Source organism: Mytilus trossulus, chromosome 1 (assembly GCF_036588685.1).
Source record: "Mytilus trossulus isolate FHL-02 chromosome 1, PNRI_Mtr1.1.1.hap1, whole genome shotgun sequence".
Classification (NCBI taxonomy): Eukaryota; Metazoa; Mollusca; class Bivalvia; order Mytilida; family Mytilidae; genus Mytilus; species Mytilus trossulus.
In genome coordinates, this window is record NC_086373.1 from 105490172 (window position 1) to 105507166 (window position 16995).

Genomic DNA, 16995 nt, shown 5'->3' on the forward strand with positions numbered 1-16995 from the left:
ATCTGTAATGGTATTTTATTAAAAGCTTTATATCTGTAGCTGTGTGGATTAGTGCTTTGTTAAATAGCATTGGATTCTAGTATGTTGCTAATTGTTTTATGTTGATTAACCAATTCAATATTATATTTTGGTAATTTAAATGTATTCCTCCATTCAATAAACTCAATAAGCTGGAAAGTTAAAGGATTTATTCATCATATAATGAAGTTTTTAGTAAATATAACTGAATGTTAATGTTGATATTGCTCTGTCAATAAAACACAAATTAGGGACATTACCAATCTGTTAATCAATCAAATACTGTCAATTAACGTCCAACGGATTAATCACTACGATTTAAGAATCCTGTTACCTTAATTAGAATGGTTAATCGTCAGTGTGGTTTCATAGTCTAAAACTAATTGCTTAAACTTTACATAATAATCATACATGAGAGGGGATAGGACCTTTATCAGGACTCCGGGATCAGGAGTTTTTAAGCTTGGGATTTCAGGATTGACCCTTTCGGGATCAGGGAATTCTTTTTTCGAGTCTCGGGACCTCAGGATTTCGCGTTTTTTAAGCTCGGGATTTCGGGATTTCATATTTTTAAGCCCAGGATTTCGGGATCAGGACCCCTCCTACACTCCCTCATTTATGAAACATGAGAAATATACTTAAAATGGTTAAACCTAAAGGAATAAAAAGGACAAGTTAACTATATGCCAAGAGGCAGCAACCCAACAAAATTCTATGCTTTAATAAGTTTCTGAAAAAACAACCTGATCATGTTAACAGTTTCACTGTACAATATACTATGTCAAGTGTGCACATGATATATTCTTTAAGATAAAATATTAACTATAATCATTAAGTGATGAACTCCATAATTTGTTCTAATTCTAAATATGCATGAAATATGTGCCACTGGACATTAACAGAAGACAATCCGTTTTAAATAATAAATATAGCTTTTGTATTAGATTGGTTTTATGAAAAAACATACATATAAAAAGAACTCCCATTAGAATTTATTTCCTACTTGTCATAGTAGACAACATCAATTATATAAACAAAAAACCAATTGATTACCATACTCAAAACCAGCTTTTATAATAGATAGGATATATGTTTCACATCATAGCTGTATCATCTACATAAAAAACCAATACAATTTAATTAAAATTATCTGCTTTCTAGGTTTTAAATTAAAGGCAACAGTAGTTTTCCATGTTTGAATCTCATAAATCCATATGGAATACTGTAAATTCAGAAATTATTGAGATATTTTTATTAGAGTACTGTATAATGCAAAAATGCGATAGTTTTATGATTGCAATGATGAAAAAATCTCTCATTCAAAATTTCAGTAGTGTTTATCCTCATTACATTGGCGCAATAGCATTTTTTAGATTTCACATTCAATTTCTGAATGAACAGTATAAAAATTAACAGTATACAAATTAAGACATAAAACCAAAATTCATTGATTGATTGTTGGTGCTTAATGTCCAGTGGCAAATATTTCATGCTTATTCAAGAGGAGAACAAATGAACATAAATACAATAGATTGGTTATGCAATAGAGGTGACTGGATATGAAGGTCAGAGAAATTTAGACTGCCATGAGAAATGAGGGTATATTGGATGGGGACATTAATTTAGCCTTGCAACAGGTCACTTACAGACACCTCAAAATTGTTGCAAGGATTCTCAATGTGCAAAGAGCTTCACACTCTTTTTACACCGGCTTGAGGTTTATAATTCCCTTTCTGACCAGACGTGGCTGCAATTGTTTTTACATAACACACAGCCAAACAGACACCCCACTCAAGTCAGGGCTTTACTGACGGACAGAGGGAGACCAATGGTGACCATACTTCTATTACCCAGTCACACTTGGGGTGATCAAAATTTGAGAAAGTTGCAAAAGCTCCAACCTGAGCATTTGTCAAGCAAGTAATGACATGTACTGATGAAGAATTTGTTATATACTGGATATAATTCTTATGTACACAAATTTAAAAACAGCACAACCTTTCTGTTAACAATAGTGTATTCCCCAAAATGTCTGACCTGTGATCATTCTATGCACCAAATATAGTATTTCTAATAGTATCAGAAAACAAAATTGACTTAACTATGAAGACATAACATGGACCACTGAACAAAATAAAAGAAGTCAAGATCAGCTAAAAATTGACAGACAGACATATACTCCTTACAACTATTATATACACTAAATAGAGTTGACCTACTGCTTATAGTATCTGAGATATGGTCTTACACATGAAAACGTAACCTTGATCACTGATCAATGAAATAAGGTTAAGGTCAGGTGATTCCTGTATAATAGAGAAGCAGACCATGTTGTTATCCCATAAACAAACCATAGCCTATTGGATCACTTTGATCTTATTTCATGGTAAAGTATGATAAATGCAGGATATTCCATTCCATTTAATGGCATCATGATGTCAGTGAAAATATCAGCATAAAAATACCAATAAAGATTGAATATCACAGAACCTGATTCCTCATTGAAGATCAGTCAAATAAACAGTTTTATCCATCAATAAATTTTTTCCAATTCCGATTCTCATTCATCAAGTTATTATTGAGATTATAAACATGTTGGTGAATTGTTATTTTTCATAGAAATTGATCAGTTTGGTCTTCTCTTGAGTTGGCAGGGCATAGCATTGTTGCATGTTGTTATTTGTAACTTGTTTTCTGATTTATGGTGGTAGGAGAACAATTAGTGTAGTTTCAAATGTATCTTTTGATACAATTTGATCAATTGGTTTTCTATAGGCATGTAGGAGTATTGTTGTTTTTCTGGTTAAAACTTTAACGTAATTTGTTTGTTTAAAATTTTGCCTTGCATGATAGCTTAAATGTATTCATGGAAGCTTTTATAATGTGCGATTCGTTTTTCATGGTATTGGACTTATTAAGGGATTTGTGTGGAACTTGGCATACTGACTAGCTCTGTTAATAGTTAAGGTATATAACCACAACTTGTTCCATTTTTTAGACCATGAAGTTTAATATTGATTAATCGTTTTGTGTTTAACAACACTTTCAGCACTAATGTGCAATAACATAGTGGTCAATTTTATCAACCAAGGTAGGAAAACAGTGGTGGATCCAGAAATTTTCATAAGTAGGGGCCCACGTACTGCCTTAGTTTAAGAGGGGACCCGCTCCAATCATGCTTCAGTGCCTGGGCCCTCCTCTAAATCCGTCTCTGGAAAAATTACAATTTTAGTCAATTAAGATTAGAGTCAAATGCACCTGCCAGGTTCTAGATATGAGCTATCCTCAGCATTGACAGGCTAGTTATACAGTACTTCTTATGACTATCAAAGTGTTAGAGCATACTTTTGTTTTTAGTTTAGGTTATTTTAGTATAGTTGACATTCCTTTTATGTCTGTGAATAGAAGAAAAGTTTATTTTCTGCTGCAATATTTTATAGCAGAAACTAGAACCTTTTTCGTCTATCTTACAAGAAATTCTTGAATTAAAATGTCTGCATTTCATTCAAATCTACATGCACATCTAGGGATTAACTTATTTCACTTTTATGACAGAAAAAATATTATGCAATTGATTTTTATTTGCACTGAATGCATCTAATGCATTAAATGCTAAATCCATTAAAGATATTTTAACAAGATGTTCTTAAATGTGGAAGACAATTTCCCCTATACTTAATATATAATCTCACTTTATGAAACAAAATTCTCCAAAGAACCTATAAATATACCCATAATACACCAGTATAAATCAGTATAATGAAATGTACAAAGCATTAATGACATGATGATAAATATTATACTTAGTTTATAGCATTGTACACGCATGACAATTTTCTATAATAATATGAACTTTTTTTTATTCTTTAGATTTTATTGTTTTGCTGAAGTACACATGATAAATTTTTACGATATTAGAAGAGGATTCTATAGATTGTATTGTTCTACTGAGGATGTTATATGATGAATTTCTATGATTTAATGGGAGTTTTTTTTACACACTTCATTTTTTCCCCAATTTAATTTGTATTCATGAAAGCCCCATTGTGTTGTTCATAGAAAATGAGTAGATTGTATACATTGAACATTGATTTTACTGTGTTCCCACAATAATATCTGTATTAATAGACATATGGTATTGGTTATAAAACCTTATTCATAATTCATTTCACTTTTGTGTTCAATCATGTAAAGTTTGATGAAGTTATTCTGTATATATTTTAAATTGCAATCCTGTTGGGAATGGAAAATGAAACATTGACCAACCAACTATAAACATAAGGTCAAGGTCAGATGAACCCTGTAAGACAACATGAATACCCTGCAATTATTTCATACGTACATCAATACAGTGGCCATATTGCTCATAGTGTCTGAGAAATAGACCAAACTAAAAAAACTGAACATCATTGATTGACCATGAAAACCAGGTCAAGGTCAGATATAAAACTTGCCCATCAGACATGTTACCGTTATTTTTACACCAAATACAGATGATCTGTTACTCTTATAGTATCCTAGAAACACACCAAAACAAAACCTTAACTTTGACCAATGAACCATTAAAATGAGGTTAAGGTCAAAATTCAAATTACAATAGATCTAGCTTTATAAGTAAAATTAAATACCATTATAATGAGTCATCTTCGCTTTCAATAACAGTAGAGTATGGGTATGAACCAATTGCTTGCAGAAGTCACTGACGGATAATGCCATTCTAGACATGAGTCTGTATGGAGATTAGTAAAGATATTATAATCAGAGACCCTCTTTTTCAATATCTGGATCTTGAAATATATGTAGGAAGAATAGAGGAGAAGGCAATTGAGACAATTGCTTTATAAATCTATGATTTCACCAAACAGAAACAAGACTTAAATGTCATCTTAATATTGGTCAAAATAATTGTGTAAACTGCTTTATTGTACATCACTGACTCGAAGGAAATGTCAAAGTTGTCCTCCTATTGACTAAATCAAGTCAAACAAATGTTAAATCAGCCATTCACAATAAAACATCACTTTACGTCTAATGTTTAACCAAACAAAAGCTTTATAGAATGATATTCATAACAACTTAAGTATCAAACAAGAAAATCGCAAATTGTATTCCTAAGAGAAATATAACTCCAGGAAAGCTTAATGGTATTTTCATGTTCAACTCCTGCAGGAATAATCTATATTAGTCTATAAATGTGATAGACTGTTTGTAGGTACAAAATTGGTGCCATTTGTACAATCAAACTTATAACTATTAGTTAACCAATTCCAGTAAGATCTATTATGTTGTGAAACATCTTGTAGTGTTGATTTTCATGTAGGCCTTGAACTTTGGGTAAATCATAAAGAACCCCCTCAAACTGTGTAAGTACATTAGTATTGGCAGGAGACAAATGGTACATATTTTGTCATTAAATCCTACTTGAAATAAAGAGATATTTCATAAAATGACATTGTATGTGTAGTCATAGCATGGCCATATTAGCAATAAATGGATTATCTTGCTATGGATGTATTTTGTAACCAAATATTTCCCCTTTTATCATAAATTGCTACAGCCTTTTAAAACTCATCATGAATATATACTAGGGATTAAATCTTGTACAATATACACATTTTCTTTACAAAAGACTCAACAGTGAAGCTGGAATAAAAAAGTCTTATTAAAGTGTAAAGTTGAAGATTTAGTGACTAAATATGGTGGATAGCAGATTTATACTTGTAAAATAAGTGCCAGAATGGCATATAACAATGGTGAAGGTTTTTTTTTAGAAGAATTGAAGTTTGGTACCTTGTTTATTATGTACCTGAAATACTTCCTTCTTCATAGATTAAATTCTATTCTTAAATATTTTTGGGGAATTCTATAAAATGAGTAGCCAAGAAGACCATATCACTTAATAAATCAATTTCTCCTGTAGACATTTCCTGATTGTTTCTGGAGTTAATTTCATTATGTCTGGTGCTTTGTTGTGAAGATATGTCCCAGAATCTTATAAATCATTAAGATTTAATCCACCTCAAGCTAACCAAAAGACATTTATTCTTTTTCCCAACACAAGAGGATTTCTACATACAAATTGTACCATGTCTCCTATATTTTGACAAATGACTGTAGAAATAATTACACCATTTAGCAATCAATGAACTGCCTTAATATGGCCAATGTTTAGATTTAAAGTGCTTGATTGGCTATAAAATATCAATTTTGTGACCTTGTTCGACCTTAAATCAATACTATACTTTGCTGCTCTTCCAATGTAAGGATTATGATGAAATACCATTTAAGCTGACTTCCTTATTTTGTATGTGAAGATGATCATGAAAGAGTTGTGATAACAACACTTGATTAGTTCAAGGATTTCTACTGGAAATATTCCATAAGGATTTCATTAGGCTTGATTTTCAGCTTGATCTTTCAACAAAAGAGCTAATAAGAGGGCTTAAAAGAGTATAAAAGTAAACTGACATACAAAGACAATAGACAAAATAAGCTTAATTCAGCATTGTCCGAATAAATATATTTATATTGCAGCTTAAACACTTACTTCATAAGACAAATGTCTAATTATATCAAAATGTTTGTGTTCATCACAAAAGAGTTGAAGTCCTGTTAAAGTTTTTTTTTGGCAAGGGACATAACTCTGCAAAATGACATGCACACTACATTTGATTTAACACTGCATGGTACCTAATTTAACAGTCAAACTATTTTTGAGATCCTGATTTCTCTACCAGCCTGATTAGAAGGTGTTGGTTCACTTGTCTCGATGTTTGAGATCTAGAGTTAAAAAGATTTACATACAAGCACATGGACATAGTTATATACATTGTTGAGCTAGCCAGGACAATACAAATTTGACCCAGCATGTCAGTCTACAAAGTATAAAGCAGGATTCTGAACTATTCAATGTTATCATAAAAAATATGGTTGAAAGATTATTAAGAAATCCATAATCATTGGACTATCTCTGTGAAATGATAATTAAGTCTGTTTAAACAAGTTGAATTGGGTCTCAGAAACTAAATGAAAATATCTTCAATGCAAAGCATTCCCACAGTACAGCAGTATGTTTAAATTCATATATAATAGGTACATCAGTTATTTACCACTACAAAAATATCTTATATAAAAGCCACAAACAGCTCTGAGGAAAACTGAAAATAAATTCTACTTTCCATATAAAAGATAAATATATAGAAAATGGATTGCAGAATGTGATTAACGTTTGCATCATCAATATCAAATATTCAACCTATTTTCAAAAGATCAATTCTACATCAAATAAAACTGTTATTTCACTGTTATTTCACTCTGAACTGAACTCAATCCAATTTCAATTAACTAAAAATGATTAAGTCGGGTCTGCTTTCAATATATTTTAAAACATATTTTATAGATTTATACTCTTTTATTTAATCATATCTATCATAATCTAATGTTACTTTTTTTATGATATGTTTAGTAGTAAATACAGCAGTTTTGCATATTTGATTAAAAGCCTGCTGTTTAATCCATATCACGCAACTTTGATGCGCAACCCTTTATCGCATACCCTTTATCATACCCCTACTTTTTTTTTTTTTTTTTACATAAAGTCAGTTCTGGTTTTTTATGCTTAAGAAAAAATTTCCTTAAATTGTGTCAATTTTTTAAATGAAGTCGTTGTTTGGTATGTGACGTCACGAACGTCAAGTTTTCATATTGTATGTGACGTCACGAACGTCAAGTTTTCATATTGTATGTGACGTCACGAACATCAAGTTTTCATATTTTCTGGCATACTGAATGAAACTATAAAAAATAAAAAACACACAAAACAAAACACCCAGGTGCTTCGGATAAGTAATTGAGCAGTTCATTTCAGGCCTTTGAAACAAGACAAAAGTTGAACTGAAGGTAACCCAGTGCTATGGATCAGAAAACAGTTCATATAATATAATACTGTTCTGTTGAAATATATGATAAATTATTCTAATGCAATTTGGATGTAACAATTGTTTTCATTGGCTAAAAGTTGCCTTCAAATCCACAGTTGACCAGGCGTAACTAAGGAGAGACCCGCCATTTTGAATTGATGAATCAACAAATGTTCGTTTACTACTATTTGATCGAAAATAAAACAACACCTACCTCGAATTTGCCGTTTTAATATAATTTTATCCGAATTTGAAGCGTACAGGTAAAGAAATAACCTCCAGTTTGTAAGTTTTCATTTGTATGACGTCACGTTTAGCCATGACGTCTTTGTGCCAAAATCATTCATGAAGTTTCGCGGATTTTTTTTTATTTGACAAATTTAGACATTTTTTCAAATTTTATCGTATTTTTTCTTTTTGTAATGCATTAGAATCGGAATAACAGTACTGTAGTTGAAGAGTTGCCACCGTCAATTTTGATTTGACGGTCGCAAATCTCCGTTTTACTGTCTCCGCTACACGTCGCCAGTAAAACTGCATTTGCGACCGTCAAATCTACAATTGACGGTGGCAACTCTTCAACTGTATACAGTACTGTTATTCCTTAAATACATGGCAAAATCTGTATCACATGCGGTATCACCCTTGACCAATATCATCCCTCGGGCCTAAAGGTCCTTTGGCTGATATTGATGTATCTGGATGATACAACATATGCTACGGATTTACCATGTATTATTCTCTATTTAAAGATAAAATGGTCAAATTCAGCACTTTGAAACACTTGCACCTGAATTAAGTACATAAAACAACAGCTATATTGAGGTTTACATAAACTGTTTACAAAATAGAGGGGGAGATACCAAGGGGCAAATCAAAATCCATAATTTCAATAAAACAGACAAGCTCATGGCCAAAAAGAAAACAACAAATAAAATGTTGACACAGATATGTAAAAAAAAAAAGTAATCTGATGAACATTTATCCAATTTACTATCAAATAAAGACTACATTTTTGCTCTTTGGTTGGGTTGTTGTCAGTCTGTTAGACTCATTCCCCATTTCCATTCTCAATTTTATCAATAATGATTGGAAAAATACTATGTCTTTATAGTCTACTTTTTTCCCATTCATATCTTGACTACGTAATTGTCAACATTTAATGGACAAGTTATGATTAAAGCCAAAGGTTGGCTTACATATTTGAGTTATTCATCAAGTATGTCTTAACAAATACTCTTGATTATTTTCTGAAATCATGTGTCCAGGATAAATCCATCATGTATCAATGCTTGTAATATTAAATTAAATTCTGGTCAAAACCAATCAGCTTAAAATTTCACGTCACCACATTGGACAGGAGCTTAAAAATTGATCAGAGGTAGTATGAAGTAAGATGGTTATTGTAATCCTTCAATAGAAACACCCTGATCAATGTAAAGGATCGTAAAATAACAAACCAAAAAACAATGGCTGTAATACTTAGGATTCATTTATTTTCGTGGGTATCAATTTTTGTGGATTGCTGAAATCTTGCATTTTTGTGGTTTTGACAATCTCTGAATACAAAGCCTATTGAAAATACGTTATATTCTTTGAACATTTCAATTCGTGGCTCACCTCTACCCATGAAACCCACGAAAATTGGTATCCAACGAATAATAATGAATCCACAGTACTTTAATGTAGCTACTGCTTTGCTAACCTTGCTAAAATAGTGCCATTTTGATATTACAGTCAATGTTTTTACTTGAAAAAAAAAAAGAAATAAGAAAAAAAAATCTTTATCATTTTAGTCCATCAACATAATGTTCTTCAGTGCTAGGATAACATTAATATTTTATGTAAAACAAGGAAAATAGATTTTGTGGTGGCCAGTTTTTATTATTTGAGGAAGCCTGAGTGCCCTTAGAGAGCAACAACTCTCAATAGGATTACTGACATTCCCATTCAATTAAGATTGGAGTTGAGTGTAGAACTCACAACCTCAGTCTTGACTGGCTAGTGATTACAGAAGTAACTACTTAGACCACTCGGCCTCCCCCTCCCCCCCCCCCCCCATTTCAAAGATTTTTGAAAGCCCTCATCCAATACACCTCCCTATATCTTTCTCTCAACATTCATTGCAATATTTAATACATTTGTTCTACTGGATTGATCTAAACTGACAATCATTTTTTGTTTGTTATTTTGTTATTTCAGTTTTAAAAACAAAAGACAAATCACTTAACTTGGTCAGAAAACAATATAACTCATATAAGGAAGCAATTGATAGTTTCAGTCAACCTAACTTTTTTTTATAGATCGTGTATTATTAATCATTTTTGCTGTTTATGGTTTCTATCTATCAAATAATAGACAAAACGCTAAAATTAGTCCAAAATTGTTATTTATTAGCAATTACCTTTATAAGTAGTCAATTGATCATTTCTTACATTCATATTTTTGTATATTTTGTACTGCTAATCACTTTTTCTGTTTACAGTTTCTGCTAATCCATCATATATTAGTTTTCTTTATATAAATATAGCATTTAGGAAGTTGTATGATGACTTTGATGGAAAATGTTTAGTGTGGGTTGATCTCGACATTCTAAATATTTGTTCCTGTTAGATTTTCTCTATTGAATATTGTTTTAGAGATATTATTCAAAGAATTGCATTTCACTTTTCACGCTATATCTATGGAGGTCATGTTGGTTGGTTGACAGGAACAAATAAGACAAGCTTTAACATATGACCTTTTGAATCATTCAGTCCAAGTTTGGTTAATATTTGTACAGTGTTTTCAGAAGTGAAGATACTTTTGAATAAAGGTATTGACAATAGAAGACATTACAAAAAATGATGGCTAACAAGTGATTGCAACAGCTAAAATGGCTCATATGGCCAGGTGATCTAAAATGATTGACATTCAGCTTACTCTCCACATGTCATTAGGAATCAGGTAATTTAGAGAAAGTTGGCAGGAGAGGTTTAGCATAAAAATGTAAAAACAATTAGTAGTAAGTCTAACTAACTTCATATCCATGTGGAAGACAATGGTTAGATATATGTATATTATCATTATAGGTCCAAAGAGACCTTAGTCTTTATGTGGGTGTTCTAATATAATAGAATTTATTGTTGTACTTAATTAACTATTCTACAAGAAAACATTCCCTTGATACAACAAACTGACTGTAGGCATATCTATCAACAGATTTACTGTAAACACACAAATGTAAGATAATCAAAGTCCATCAAAGAAAGACTGACCAAAGGATAAAGTTGACAAACAAAAGTCTATAAAGCATCAAACAGATTGAGCTACATGAACCATACAACAAGAGTGCACACGCTGAAATGTCTCGCTGAAATGTCTCGCCTTCTTTACTAATCATTGATATAATGTTGATATACCTAAATATAAAGCTTTATTACAACTGTCACATAAACTCAACATTAACCAAGAAAACAAAACATTGATCAATGAACCATGCCAGGCAGACATGTACAGCTAACAATTCTTCAATACAACACATATAGTTGACTTATTGCTTATAAATTAAGAAAAAAAGACCAAAACACAAACACTTAACACTTAGCAATGGACTGTGAAAATGAGGTCAAGGTCACATAAAACCTGCCTAACAGACATATAGATCATAAAATATTTCCATATACCAAATATAGTTGACCTAATACATAAAACTCAAAAACTGAACTGTGACCACTGAACCATGAAAATGAGGTCAAGGTCAGATGACACCTGCCAGTTGGATATGTACACCTTACAGTCCTTCCATACACCGAATATACTAGACCTATTGCTTATAGTATCTGAGATATGGACTTGACCACCAAAACTTAACCTTGTTCACTGATCCATGAAATGAGGTCAAGGTCAAGTGAAAACTGTTTGACAGGCATGAGGACCTTGCAAGGTATGCACATATCAAATATAATTATCCTATTACTTATAATAAGAGAGAATTCAACATTACAAAAAAGCTTTTTTTTCAAATGGTCATTGAACCATGAAAATGAGGTCAAGGACATTTGACATGTGACTGACAGAAACCTCGTAATATGAGGCATCTATATACAAAGTATGAAGCATCCATTGTCTTGCCCATTCTAAAATAGAAATCTTTTAAAATGTTATCTAACGCCGCCGCCACTGTAGCCGCCGCCAGATCACTATCCCTATGTCAAGCTTTCTGCAACAAAAGTTGCAGGCTCGACAAAAACTTAACACTGAGCAATGAACAGTGAAAAGAGGTCAAGGTCAAATAAAACCTGTGCGACTGACATATAGATCATTAAATATTTCCATACACCAAATATAGTTGACCTATGACATATAGTATTAGATACAAAGACCAAAACTCAAAAACTTTAACTAAATTGACCACTCAACCATGAAAATGAGTTCAAGGTCAGATGACATCTGCCTGCTAGACATGTACACCTTACAATAATTCCATACAACAAATATAGTAGATCCATTGCATAAAGTATGAGAAAAAAATCCCTCATATCTGCAGGAGGAACATTTACAATGATTTCCTCTTAAATTTTAACCTGAGGATGAGTAAATGCTAGAAGTTACAAGAATTTTCAGATAAACTGATTTCATGAAGGGTTTCAAACTAGGAAAACCATGGACAAAAGAATAAAAATATCCGCTAAATCAGTATATGAAGTATATATTTTCCATGTCATACATTAAGTAATATAGCAATTCCAATAAATCAATAAATTTTCATCACAATACAGATAAGCTTTTCACATTAAGTATCAAAGTCATTAATTAAACATGTAGATTAGCTTTAGTAAATCAATAGTAATTAACTGTTGGGATAAAATCAAACAATTAAGTTTCTCCCAGGGACAATGGTGACTGGAGCATGTTTCTATAACTCACAACAAGTAGAAACATGTGAACTCATCCTACAGTTGTAATACCCCTGGGACGCAAATCAAACCTCATCTATAAAACATAACAAACAAACTTACTTCCTATACTGCAGGGAGTTAAACTATGAATACTCAAATGTTAGGTTTGGCTCACTACCATATCTAGTTAATAAACATGCAGCATAAATTTGAGAGAAAAAGTCCCCATGAAAAAGGCAAACATCTAAATGATTTGCTCCTAACCTTTAATCAATAGGAAATAATAATGGCCAAATGATCCAGAACTTGAACAAGACTTTAGGAATGTCTAGTAAAATATCATTGATATGTCACTGAATATTACTTTAGAGCTGCTGACAGCAGAAAATATTAAAAGCAAATTGCACTGGTTTTATCAAGTGAAATGCTGAATATGTCCATTTTCAGACAACAAAATCCTTATGTTTTAGTTGGAAAAAGTTGTAAACCAGCCTAACCATTTAAGTATTCTAACTGCCCTTCGGTCAACACAAAACTCATCAATGGAGCTTGTCTCAAAAGAGTTAAAAGACAAAATGAGTGGTTTATTATTGTGTGTATATTTAAAAAGTAACACATCTTCTCATCGGATAACAAATGAGATAATTATACACATAATAAACATTAAATAATAAATAATGTAGACATTTAAAGTTAGGGTTGAATTGCCCTTTGGCCTTAAAACTTTTAATATAGCATGAAAATAAGAAATGATTTTAAATAATCATCTATATATTCAAATTCAATCACCTATCAATAATATGATAATTTAAATATAAACAGTAATTTGCTCCATGTGTTTAATATTGAAATATCAATACTAATATTTAAATGGATATTATATACCACCTCCATAATACACTATTAAATATTTAAATTGATAAAATTGTCATGATAATGTAGTAGACAACACTGAAAGTTTTGAAACTCATCTTTCACTGACAATTTGAAACAAAATGTTTAGTAATACACAATATAGACAATATGTTTTCTTTTCAAGCTCACTAAAAAAAAAAAGAACTATATTACTGCACTGCTCAAAATATACTTAAAAGAGGGACAGATGGATCTTTTAGGACATCAGATTGGGCCTTTATTTTTGCGGAAAGTAAGAATTTACAAAACAAGTGTTAAATTCATCTAAGCAAAATTCATATTATCCTATGAGAGAGTGACAGTGGCTTAAATATTGGATTTTTTAGATTAAAACAAGAGGCTCTCAAGAGCCTGAATCGCTCACCTTATAATTCTTTTGGTTAAATCTCTCATCAATGATTATTTTGACTTTTCAATTTATTTAAATGTTTTTTGGATCATCCTATTTTCTTCAAAAGCCAAAAAAAATAATCATTTTCTCCTATGTTCTATTTTAGCCATAGGAGCTATGTTTCTTGACATACAAGGAAATAAAATATAAAATTTATACTAGATACTCTGAAACTCATTTGGCCTAAGTTTGGCTGAAATTGATACAGCAGTTTCAAAGGAGAAGATTTTTTAAAGTAAGTCAACATGATGAACAAATTGTGAAAAAAGTCTTTAAAGGGCAATAACTCCTTAAGGGGTCAATTGACAATTTTGGTCAAATTGACTTATTTGTAGATCTTACTTTGCTTAACATTTTTGCTGTTTACAGTTTATTTCTATCTATAATTATATTCAAGATAATAAACAAAAACAGCAAAATTTCCTTAAAATTATCAATTCAGGGGCAGCAACCCAACAACAGGTTGTCTGATTCATCTGAAAATTTCAGGGCAGATAGATCTTGACCTGATAAACAATATTTGCCACGTCAGATTTGCTCTAAATGCTTTGGTTTTTGAGTTATAAGCCAAAAACTGCATTTGACCCCTATGTTCTATTTTTAGCAATGGCGACCATGTTTGTTGATAGATCAAAACTTTAGATACAATTTACTAACTAGATACCATAAGGAACATTCAGTTAAAGTTTGGAATTATTTGGCCCAGTAGCTTCAGAGGAGAAGATTTTTGTAAAAGATTACTAAGATTTATGAAAAATGGTTAAAAATTGACTATAAAGGGCAATAACTCCTAAAGGGGTCAACTGACCATTTCCGTCATGTTGACTTATTTGTAAATCTTACTTTGCTGAACATTATTCCTGTTTACAGTTTATCTCTATCTATAATAATATTCAAGATAATAACCAAAAACAGCAAAATTTCGTTAAAATTATCAATTCAGGGGCAGCAACCCAACAACGGGTTGTCTGATTCATCTGAAAATTTCAGGGCAGATAGATCTTGACCTGATAAACAATAATACCCCATTTAGATTTGCTCTAAATGCTTTGGTTTTTGAGTTATAAGCCAAAAACTGCATTTGACCCCTATGTTCTATTTTTAGCAATGAAGACCATGTTTGTTGATAGATCACAACTTCGGATACAATTTACAAACTAGATACCCTAAGGAACATTCAGTTAAAGTTTGGAAGTATTTGGCCCAGTAGTTTCAGAGGAGAAGATTTTTGTAAAAGATAACTAAGATTTACGAAAAATGGTTAAAAATTGACTATAAAGGGCAATAACTCCTAAAGGGTCAACTGACCATTTCCGTCATGTTGACTTATTTGTAAATCTTACTTTGCTGAACATTATTCCTGTTTACGGTTTATCTCTATCTATAATAATATTCAAGATAATAACCAAAAACAGCAAAATTTCGTTAAAATTACCAATTCAGGGGCAGCAACCCAACAACGGGTTGTCTGATTCATCTGAAAATTTCAGGGCAGATAGATCTTCACCTGATAAACAATATTACCCCTGTCAGATTTGCTCTAAATGCTTTGGTTTTTGAGTTATAAGCCAAAAACTGCATTTGACCCCTATGTTCTATTTTTAGCAATGGCGACCATGTTTGTTGATAGATCAAAACTTCGGATACAATTTATAAATGAGATACCCTAAGGAACATATAGTTAAAGTTTGAAAGTATTTGGCCCAGTAGTTTCAGAGGAGAAGATTCTTGAAATAGTTTACGACGACAGACGACGGACGACAGACGACAGACGACGGACGACGGACGACGACGGACGCCAAGTGATGGCATAAGCTCACTTGTCCCTTAGGGACAGGTGAGCTAAAAAACCAGTCTGGACTCATTAAACTAATATCTTTTTTAACCTTAACATACGGTTTAACCATTGTACAATTGAAACAGTACAATGAACACCACTAAAATTAATGCGTTCTATGCAAAATGTTAAAATGGAGCAAACCTGGCAAAAATGTCAGTAGGGTAAAAACCTATTACTAACCCCTCATCAAAACTAAAATTATCTTTTTATCATATTATGTTTGTTTGATAACCAGTCAGACAATGAGAATGTGACAGCAATGAATAAAAGTTCAACACACAATCTTGAACAATGAGCAATAGCAGTACTCTAAATGATACATTATGTTTAAGGACCACATAAGTTTTGCAGTTAACTGGCTGAAGACTTAAGATTTACAAAATAAAACCATTGGTTTAGTAGCTGCCTTGTTTACTAAGAAGCGAATATCTGAGCTAATAAATGTTAGATACACACATTTCATAAACACATATATCTTATATAGAAATAACAGGTTCACCTAAGGCTAAAAGTTTTGGAAGTCTAATTGCAAACCAAGAAACAAAAGAACTTTAACAGTAAGGCAAAAACTGTCCAGGATCAACTTTGCCTAATGGAGAAGAAGTTTCAATACAAATAGAAAGATGTGAATTGAGTGCCAATGAGATAACCATCTAGCCATTAGTTTGAGCACATTTAATTAACTTATAACTAAAAAATTCAGTCAAAATGTATTATGATATGCATATATATAAACATAACTCTGGCTACTGGACATAGTACCATAGGGGACTGATTGTCCATAAGCAGCAGCACTGGTCCAGTGGTAGCAAATTAGCAGTCATGCACAAAAACACAATTTATGGAATCTTTAAACAGGTATGCTTTAGATCAAATGTTTACAAATTGTAAAGTTTTAAACATTTCAGAGCATTGAAACAAAAGGACTTAAACAAGACAGCAAACACCATCAAAGGAAGATCTAACTTTATTTTGAGTATAACCACTTTATATATAAAATGAAAACATGACCAAGTTCAAATTGTTCAAATA

The 16995-nt window shown here is 31.7% G+C and overlaps 1 protein-coding gene across 4 annotated transcripts in view; it reads right to left on the reverse strand.

The window, feature by feature from the left end:
- Window positions 1–16995, reverse strand: part of LOC134695637 (otoferlin-like) — a 133112-nt gene that overhangs the window by 109781 nt on the left and 6336 nt on the right. The gene's annotated exons all lie outside the window — the stretch shown is intronic.